Genomic DNA, 9,532 nt, shown 5'->3' with positions numbered 1-9,532 from the left:
CCTTCAGCAACGCAAGGTCTTCCTCCTTTAAGTGAGAATGGGCTTCTCTAATCAGAAGCCTTATATAATACGAAACCCCGTTCTTGGACATGGGCCTCGAAGGTTTCTTGATGGCACACCATAAGGCTTCTGACTGTCCTCGAATAGGTTTAGACCTATTAAGATAATACTTGAGAGCTCTGACAGGGCAAAGAACTCTCTCTAGTTCGTTACCTACCATGTTGGAGAGGCTAGGTATTTCAAACGATCTAGGCCAAGGACGTGAAGGAAGTTCATTCTTAGCTAAGAATCCGAGCTGAAAAGAACATGTTGCAGATTCGGTCGTGAAACCAATGTTCTTGCTGAAGGCATGAACCTCACTGACTCTCTTAGCTGTTGCAAGGCAGACGAGAAAAAGAGTCTTGAGGGTAAGGTCCTTGAAGGAAGCTGACTGGAGAGGTTCGAACCTAGGTGACATAAGGAACCTTAAGACTACGTCTAGGTTCCAGCCTGGAGTGGATAGACGACGCTCTTTAGAAGTCTCAAAAGACTTAAGGATGTCTTGAAGGTCCTTGTTGGAAGAAAGGTCCAAACCTCTGTGGCGGAGAACTGAAGCCAACATACTCCTGTACCCTTTAATCGTAGGGGCTGAAAGGGATCTCTCATTCCTAAGATGTAATAGGAAGTCAGCTATTTGGGTCACAGAGGTATTGGTAGAGGATACTGCATTGGCTCTACACCAGCTCCGGAAGACTTCCCACTTAGATTGGTAGACTCTACGAGTGGAAACCCTTCTTGCTCTGGCAATCGCGCTGGCTGCCTCCTTCGAAAAGCCTCTAGCTCTAGCGAATCTTTCGACAGTCTGAAGGCAGTCAGCCGAAGAGCGTGGAGGTTTGGGTGCAACCTGTCTACGTGAGGTTGACGTAGAAGGTCCACTCTTAGAGGTAGAGTCCTGGGGACGTCGACTAGCCATTGAAGTACCTCTGTGAACCATTCTCTTGCAGGCCAAAGGGGAGCAACCAGCGTCAGCCGTGTCCCTTCGTGCGAGATGAACTTCTGAAGGACTTTGTTTATTATCTTGAACGGTGGAAATGCGTAAAGGTCGAGATGGGACCAGTTCAGCAGAAAAGCATCCACATGAACTGCTGCTGGGTCTGGAACTGGGGAACAGTACAGCGGAAGTCTCTTGGTCATGGAGGTGGCAAACAGATCTATGGTAGGTTGACCCCACAAGGTCCAAAGTCTGTTGCACACACTCTTGTGGAGGGTCCATTCCGTGGGAATGACCTGATCCCTTCTGCTTAGGCGATCTGCTGAGACGTTCATGTTGCCCTGAATGAACCTCGTGACTAAAGTGAGGTTTTGACTTCTTGACCAAATGAGGAGGTCCCTTGCGATCTCGTATAGGCTCCTCGAATGGGTCCCTCCTTGCTTGGAGATGTAAGCCAAGGCTGTGGTGTTGTCTGAGTTCACCTCCACCACCTTGCCTAGCAGGAGGGACTTGAAGTTCAGCAGGGCTAAATGAACTGCTAGTAGCTCCTTGCAGTTGATGTGGAGCGTTCCCTGTTCCTCGTTCCACGTTCCCGAGCATTCCTGTCCGTTCAAGGTCGCACCCCAGCCCGAGTCCGAGGCATCTGAGAAGATATGAAGATTGGGGGTCTGAATAGCCAACGATAGGCCCTCCCTGAGAAGGAGATTGGTCTTCCACCACAAGAGAGTGGTCTTCATCTCTTTGGTGACTGGGATAGAGACTGCTTCGAGAGTCAAACCCTTGTCCCAATGAGCTGCAAGATGGAATTGAAGAGGGCGGAGGTGGAGTCTCCCTAGCTCGACGAACAGGGCCAGCGATGAAAGGGTCCCTGTGAGACTCATCCACTGTCTCACCGAGCAACTGCTCCTCTTCAGCATGCTCATGATGCAATCTAGGGCTTGGCTTATCCTTGGGGCCGATGGAAAAGCCCGAAAATCCTGACTCCGAATCTCCATTCCCAGGTACACAATGGATTGGGAGGGAATGAGCTGAGACTTTTCTATGTTGACTAACAGACCCAGTTCTCTGATTAAGTCCAAAGTCCAGTTGAGACTCTCCAGACAGCGACGACTCGTGGAGGCTCTCAACAGCCAGTCGTCTAAGTAAAGGGAGGCTCTGATGTCCGATAAGTGGAGGAATTTTGCTATATTCCTCATCAGATGCGTAAACACCATAGGAGCTGTGCTTGGAATTGGTAGACAACCTTTCCAAAAACGAATCTCAGGAAAGGTTGGGAGTCTGGATGAATAGGAACGTGAAAGTAGGCATCTTTCAGGTCCAACGAGACCATCCAGTCCTCCTGCCTGACCGCTGCTAGGACCGACTTCGTCGTCTCCATCGTGAACGTCTGCTTGGGGACATACGCATTGAGCGCGCTGACGTCCAGCACCGGTCTCCAACCTCCTGTCTTCTTGGCCACCAGAAAGAGACGGTTGTAGAAGCCCGGGGATTGATGGTCCCGGACTATAACCACTGCCTTCTTCTGTACAAGGAGCGACACCTCCTGGTGCAACGCTAGCCTCTTGTCCTCTTCTTTGTAGTTGGGAGAGAGGTTGATGGGAGATGTGGTCAGAGGGGGTTTGCGGCAGAATGGTATCCTGTAACCCTCCCTCAGCCAACTGACAGACTGGGCGTCTGCACCTCTCTTTTCCCAGGCTTGCCAGAAGATCTTGAGTCTGGCTCCTACTGCTGTCTGGAGATGCGGAGAGTCAGTTTTTTCCTTTAGAAGCCTTGGAACTTTTCCTAGACTTGCTCCTGGAAGAGTCTGGACGGGAGCTTCCTCGGCTGGGGGCTCTACCACGAAAGGGCGGTATGAACCTCGTAGCAGGAGTATCAGCCACTGGGGTGCGATAAGTCCTGGGGACTGAGGTAGCAACCTTAGTCTTACGAGCCGATGAGGCCACAAGATCATGTGTGTCCTTTTGTATCAGGGCAGCAGACAAGTCCTTAACAAGCTCTTCGGGGAAGAGGAACTTCGAGAGCGGAGCGAAAAGGAGTTGAGACCTTTGACAAGGTGTGATGCTGGAGGAAAGGAAGGTACAAAGCTGTTCCCTTTTCTTAAGAACCCCTGACACAAACATCGAAGCAAGCTCACCAGATCCATCTCTAATGGCCTTATCCATGCAGGACATTAAGAGCATGGCAGAATCCTTGTCCGCAGGGGAGGTCTTCTTGCTGAGGGCCCCCAGGCACCAGTCTAGGAAGTTGAACATCTCAAATGCTCTAAAAACACCCTTCAGGAAGTGATCAAGGTCTGAGAAGGTCCAGCAAACCTTAGAGCGCCTCATTGCTGTTCTACGAGGCGAGTCTACCAGACTTGAGAAGTCAGCCTGGGCAGAGGCAGGTACTCCCAAGCCTGGTTCCTCTCCTGTGGCATACCAAACGCCCGCTTTAGAAGTGAGCTTAGTCGGAGGAAACATGAACGAAGTCTTTCCAAGGTGTTGCTTAGTCTGCAACCACTCCCCTAAGATCCTTAACGCTCTCTTAGAGGACCTTGCTAAGACTAGCTTAGTATAAGTAGACTTAGCTGGCTGCATGCCCAGCGAAAACTCAGATGGCGGAGAGCGGGGGATAGCAGAGACAAAGTGGTCTGGGTATACCTCCCTAAAAAGAGCCAAGACCTTACGAAAGTCAATAGAAGGTGGAGAAGACTTGGATTCATCCACGTCTGATGAGGGATCCAGGTGTGCAGCCTCATCATCCGACACCTCATCACCAGAGTGTAGCGAAGAGATCGGTAAGGTATGCTGAACAGCAGAGTCAGCCCGAGCTGGAACAACAATATTTGTGGTTTCCTCTTCAAGACTCTGTTGAGGGAACACCTGAGGCTCAGTCTGCAAAGGCTGATCAAAAGAAGTAGCAGAAGGTAGGCGCATGGGTGGAGGAGGCTGACTCCTGGCATGAGTGTCTGAACTCAAGGGTTGCGCTTGCTGAGTGGTAGGCGGATGCGCAGTAGCAAGTTCCTGAGGAACGAGTTGAGGTTCCTGAGGTGTGAGCTGAGAGCGATGAGGTAGTGGCTGCGCAGAACGCAGTAAATGTCTCGCGAGTTGAGGTTCCTGAGGCGCAAGGCTAAGGTGTTGAGGTGCTTGCCTTGAGGAGGGTTGAGCTCGCTGCAGCGAGGGCTGAGGAGACTGACTCATGGATGGGAGAGGTTGTTGTACCTCAAGAGAGTGTTGCCTCACTGGTGGAACTGCAAGTGGAAGCGGAGGAAGTAAGGTATAAGCTTCCTGTTCCCATTGCTGAGGTTGCCTTAAGGAAGGCGGAGGGAGCTGCACACCACTAGAAACAGTAAACTCAGAACGTGGTAAGGTATCCTGAGTAGCCTCAACATCGTACGCCTGGCAGGCAGTACTGCGGTCAGGCGGAGCGATCGCAGGAGGAGGTGTAACCTTCTCAGCCTGACACTCACGCATCAAGACCGCAAGTTGTGACTGCATGGACTGCAGTAGAGTCAACTTGGGGTCGGCAGACACTAAGGTCTGCTGAGGTAAAGCCTTAACAGCAGAGATCTGTTGCGGCAAAACCTTACTCCTCTTAGGCGGAGTGCATTCAACTGATGACTGCGGCGAGTCAGAGCTGATCCAATGACTGCAGCCCGGTTGAGTTCTAGAGGTCTGGACTCTGCGTTTGAGTGGTCTTGAGACCTGAGTCCAGCGTTTCTTCCCTGACAATTGATCAGCAGACGAGTAAAAGACGGGCTCAATCGTCTGCAGGTGGGAGTGACGGTCTCTGGAAGACACGCCCGCAACCACCGAGGATACTTCTGTGCGCCGATCAAGGCCTGCCGAACCCTTTTGCCCTTCGACATTGCTTCTCCCCTGGGCTTGGGAGCTTGCAAGAGGTCCCGGACTGGGAGGACGACTGGCACGCACAGAAGTATCCTCACGCACCACACTGACACTGACACTAGCACTTGGCACTGCACTGACACTAGCACTCGTCACAGCACTGGCACTAATACCACCCACTGCACTCTTGACCTTAAGTTCCTTGACTTCGGCCATAAGAGACTTATGATCACTAACCACTGACTCTACTTTGTCACCTAAGGCCTGAATGGCACGCAAAACAACAGACATATCAGGCTGAGGGCAAATAGTAGGTTTGGGGGTAGCCACTACAGGGGTAGGAAAAGGTAGGGGATCATGAGGTGAGGAAAAAAGTGAAGAGTGAGAAGAACTCCTCCTAACTCTCTCTCTCTCTAACTTGGTAGAATACTTAAGAAGACGGACAAAATCAAGTTCCGAAAGTCCGGCGCATTCCTCACATCGATCTTCTAACTGACAGGGCCTTTCCCTACAGTCAGAACAAGCGGTGTGAGGATCTACCGAGGCCTTCGGAATACGCCTATTACAAGACCTACATAGTCTATGGGTGGGGGCTTGTGAAATGTCAGACATCTTGAATCAAAAGAGTTAGCCAAGTGGGGTTTCAAAATCAAGCAAAAGATCGTTAACCGTTAATCAGGACTAAATAATAGCTATCTAAGCTAATATAGAAGTTTTCCAGTAAAGCGACAGCCGAAATCTGAGAGAATACTTCACCAAAAGCCGTGAAAATACTCCAAGATCATAAGCGTATCCCAGAACGTCTTGCCGGAAGCACGACAGAGGAAAAATTGAGGAGGTGTCAACAAGAAGTACTATAGTACCTGGCCACAGGTGGCGCTGGTAAGTACACCCCCTTCTAGTATTGTGATAGCTGGCGTATCCCTCCATAGAATTCTGTCGGGCAACGGAGTTGACAGCTACATGATTATCGGGTAAGTTTAATATTGAAAAACAGGTATTTACAACACAATTTTTGTAACACTCAGTGCTCAAAGGAAATATATATTTTTTGACTCTTAAGAACTATAAGTAAGAGTCCAGTTTGGTACATCAGAAGAAATTAACGATGAAACCATGCCCAGTTCGACTCATCAGAACAAACTAAATAATATCAACAGCTTCATCTTTATCGTTAGTATCTTCTCCCTCTCTATCCCTCTTTTTATCTATGCCGTCCTCTCCATCATATCCCAATTGTTCTTCTTCATCATAAACTCGGGACACCTGCGGAAACACAACATTTTAGACAATTTTAATATTTCCTAAATCTAAACCTGCTGTATATAATAATCACTGCATAAACTATTCACCATGCCTTAATGACTGTTCTGGCTTGCGCTGATGAATATGTCAATAAAGCACCCAGGGTTTATTTTCATATAATGGATTAACGAATATGGATGAATGAACTCGACTAGAGTACAATAAAAAATGAAAAACATATACAGTACCAGTACACTAGCTTTTAAAAAATATGTAATGATACAGTACTGTATGTTAACTAAGCTAAAGAACCAACAAAAATAGATAAAACATTATTCACTGTACCTTAAGATTCTTTTTTTTTTTCATCTTTCTCCCTTTTGTCTTTCTTTTTGTCTTTCCTTATCCCTGTCCTTTTCCTTACGGCTCAGTTCACGTCTTGAATCTTTCCTGAAAACAAGATAATAATATGTAAGATTGTACGAAAACAAGATTAACCCTTGCGGAATGATATTAAAATGAGACGGTAATGACTTAATTTACTGTTTTGACTTCTGTCTACTACAAGTGTGCTTCTGGAAAACTTTCTGGTGTATTACCATAAGAAAAAAAGGTGTAAGTTTCCAAAATTGTCCAAAGCAAGTGTACTGTACTTCTCTCTTTTTAGAAAAGAAATTTCCTAAAATAACAGGTCACTGACCCATTGCCCTACAATTACTTCTAAAAGCTTCAAAGTTACTGCAAAAAAACTTGGTTATTTCTTTCAAATACTTCTACAAGTCTGGCATTTCACCTTAAGGAAAATAAAAAAATGAAAAAAACACACATGTAAAGCAAAATTAATTAGTAATCTCATTGATAAGAATAATAAAGATAAAATATCTAACAAGGAATTCTGCATTAACATAAAGAAACACTGCAATGAATGGGGAAATATTTTGAAAATCTACAAATATAATGGTACACAGACATGAGCATATCTGATGTTATTATTTTTCATATGTTGAAAGAGCTATAATAGAAAAAAATGTATAAATTCTAGCTTCCTCATTTCTCAACCTAAAATCACAAACTAATTTAAAACAGAACTCTTCAAATTCAAGATAACTAAGAACATTTAAATTCCATAACTGCAGCATTCAAGATTATCAACATTTATACTTAACATTCTCACTTTCTCTCAATCTCTCTCAGTAAGCCACGGGATTCCCTTACATATATCTAGGTTCTGAGAGAGAAAATAACAATATTGTTAGTTATTTTTCAATCAAAAATTTTCTTTGCACTCCCCAAGAGAGATTAGTTCACCAAACTTTCAACTAGGCTCCACAAGGCACTAGAAGAGTTGGAAGACCCAGGACTACATGACTGAGGACTATAAAGTGTGAAGTGGAAGATGATGAATGTAAAAGTTGCAATTTAAAAGCTAAAGATAGAGACAAGTGGCGAAATGTAAATGAGACCCTTTGCATCAATAGGCGTAGGGGGAGATGATGATGATGATGAGGTATTTCTTGAGGCTTCAATTATTTTCATGTGTAACGCCTTTACCTATCAAGTTTTTACGGTGGTATCTTTAGTATCTTCAGAAGCCCACTCTTACCATCCTTCTACTTTAAACCCAAAAGATCCCCTGAGAATCTTTCCAGGTTTTTTTGGAAAAAAGGTAGGAATAGGGATGAATTTTTTGTGAAATATGAAAAACGGTGGGAAAATTTGGGCATATTTGATGACACCCTATGTTTAAACAGATTCAATTGAAGAAAAAAATAATTTTTAAGTCAGCAAAGGAGAAATTTTGTATCAAATTATCAATACGGTACTACAATATTTGGTTACAGAAAGATAATAGTAATACTGAGCTGTATTACTATTAAAATACATTGCTGTTATTTGCACACATTTATTACCTTCGCCTAAATTGAAGATTTACATGGGTATGACCAAAGGATGGATCCAAGATTTTGGATAAAGTCCCTCAAGGTACAGGTATGCTGCAGTACTTTGAATATAACCGCAAAGTTCAGTAAATGGAAAATATTTTGTTGGTTTATCTTTTGGTTGTGAACAACATTACGCAACAAACTACAGAACCAATTTCAACGAGACTTGTTGGACATTTGGGCTATGACACAAGGATAAATTTACTACATTTTGAAGAAAATACCAAGTACAAGTATGCAGTGGAGTAAACAGCAAAATAAGATTCCTTGGCATGGCAAAGGCATGCTCTCTACTGAGTGCCCCTCTCGTTACTACTGTAGATGTAAGTATAGATTCTTAAGCAGACATTTGCCAATAGAGGGAGGGACAGGGGATTGCGATAGGATTGACGAATTTAGGTTATAATCCCTAGTTTTGGGGAACACCCAGCAGTTACAGTGGGTTAAAAAAGAAGTTAAAGTGGTTGAACAAAAGAAAGAAATTTAACAAAAACAGTGGTGTACCAAACTCAATAACTGTGGATAAGAGGTCAGTACTGTACTGTCACTAGTTTCAAAACCATAGTTTATCACTTACTTTGATCTAGAAGTAGAACGCGATCTCCTCCTCGTTCGTTCGTGGGAGCGTGATCGACAGCGCTCTCTGGATCGATCGCAGCGAGATCTTGACTTGCTGCAAGATTTTCTCCGAGAATGGGACCTTAAGATTTTAAAGAAGAAAAACTTCCACGATAAAAGAATACAAATGATTATGTATATAATTTTTTCTATATTCAAATGTAAGTCTTAACAAACTTTATATATCATATGAATAAAGTTCCCCTCCCTTACAAAGGACAAGACTAAAATTTAACAAAAATAGAAAACTCCTACCTTGACCCGGTTCTGTGTACTCGTTTCGAACGATTACGGCTTCTTGAACGGCGTCTCGTCCTAGAACGCCTTCTGCTGCGAGACCGTGTACGAGATCTATGACTTTTTCTTTCCCGTGAGCGACTACGAGATCTGGTTGGCCTAGATTTTGAAGACTGAAAAATATACTTATCAGAATACAATTTTGCAATGAGTGAAAAAAATAGAACCATGCAAAGTAAAGGCACTTAAAACTTGAAAACAAACTTGTTTAAGAGGTACATTAAGCCACTATACTCCCTTATAACGTTTGAGAGCATACTGAGCTTGTTGAGAGAATTTTCTTCAAATTTTCAAGTGATATTTGTCAAATATTAATATCATGTTGTGCAAAATTAGTCATTCATTTTAGTCATACCTTTAGTAATTTGCTGTTAACCGTTTTCTTTCAGTAGTTTCTAAGTTCTTGTTCCAAAATTATTTCGCTCAGTCTCTTGTATTTATTTCTATATATTTTAATGATTTGATCCTTAATTAATTGCTGATAGTATACACTAATTATAAGACATTATTCTTAGTTTATTTGAGATCAGTGAACGTTATTTTCTCTGATGATTTTAAATGTTATTGTTTATAAAGTTTGTGGTTTTCTGAGAGGAAATTAAAGAGAAGAAGAAGGAGCCGCGTGTGATTCA

General features: G+C 44.0%; 1 long non-coding RNA gene across 1 annotated transcript; it reads right to left on the bottom strand.

Moving 5' to 3' along the window:
- Positions 1-5,787: 5,787 nt before the first annotated feature.
- On the bottom strand, positions 5,788-8,688 carry LOC137637338 (uncharacterized). The gene is made up of 3 exons (XR_011043571.1): positions 8,563-8,688; positions 6,388-6,492; positions 5,788-6,063 (listed from the first exon to the last, which is right to left on the bottom strand). It is a non-coding gene; the product is annotated as an uncharacterized lncRNA (long non-coding RNA).
- Positions 8,689-9,532: the final 844 nt, after the last annotated feature.

Source organism: Palaemon carinicauda, chromosome 3 (genome assembly GCF_036898095.1).
Source record: "Palaemon carinicauda isolate YSFRI2023 chromosome 3, ASM3689809v2, whole genome shotgun sequence".
NCBI classification, from domain to species: domain Eukaryota; kingdom Metazoa; phylum Arthropoda; class Malacostraca; order Decapoda; family Palaemonidae; genus Palaemon; species Palaemon carinicauda.
This window is presented reverse-complemented; position numbering and strand designations above follow the sequence as displayed.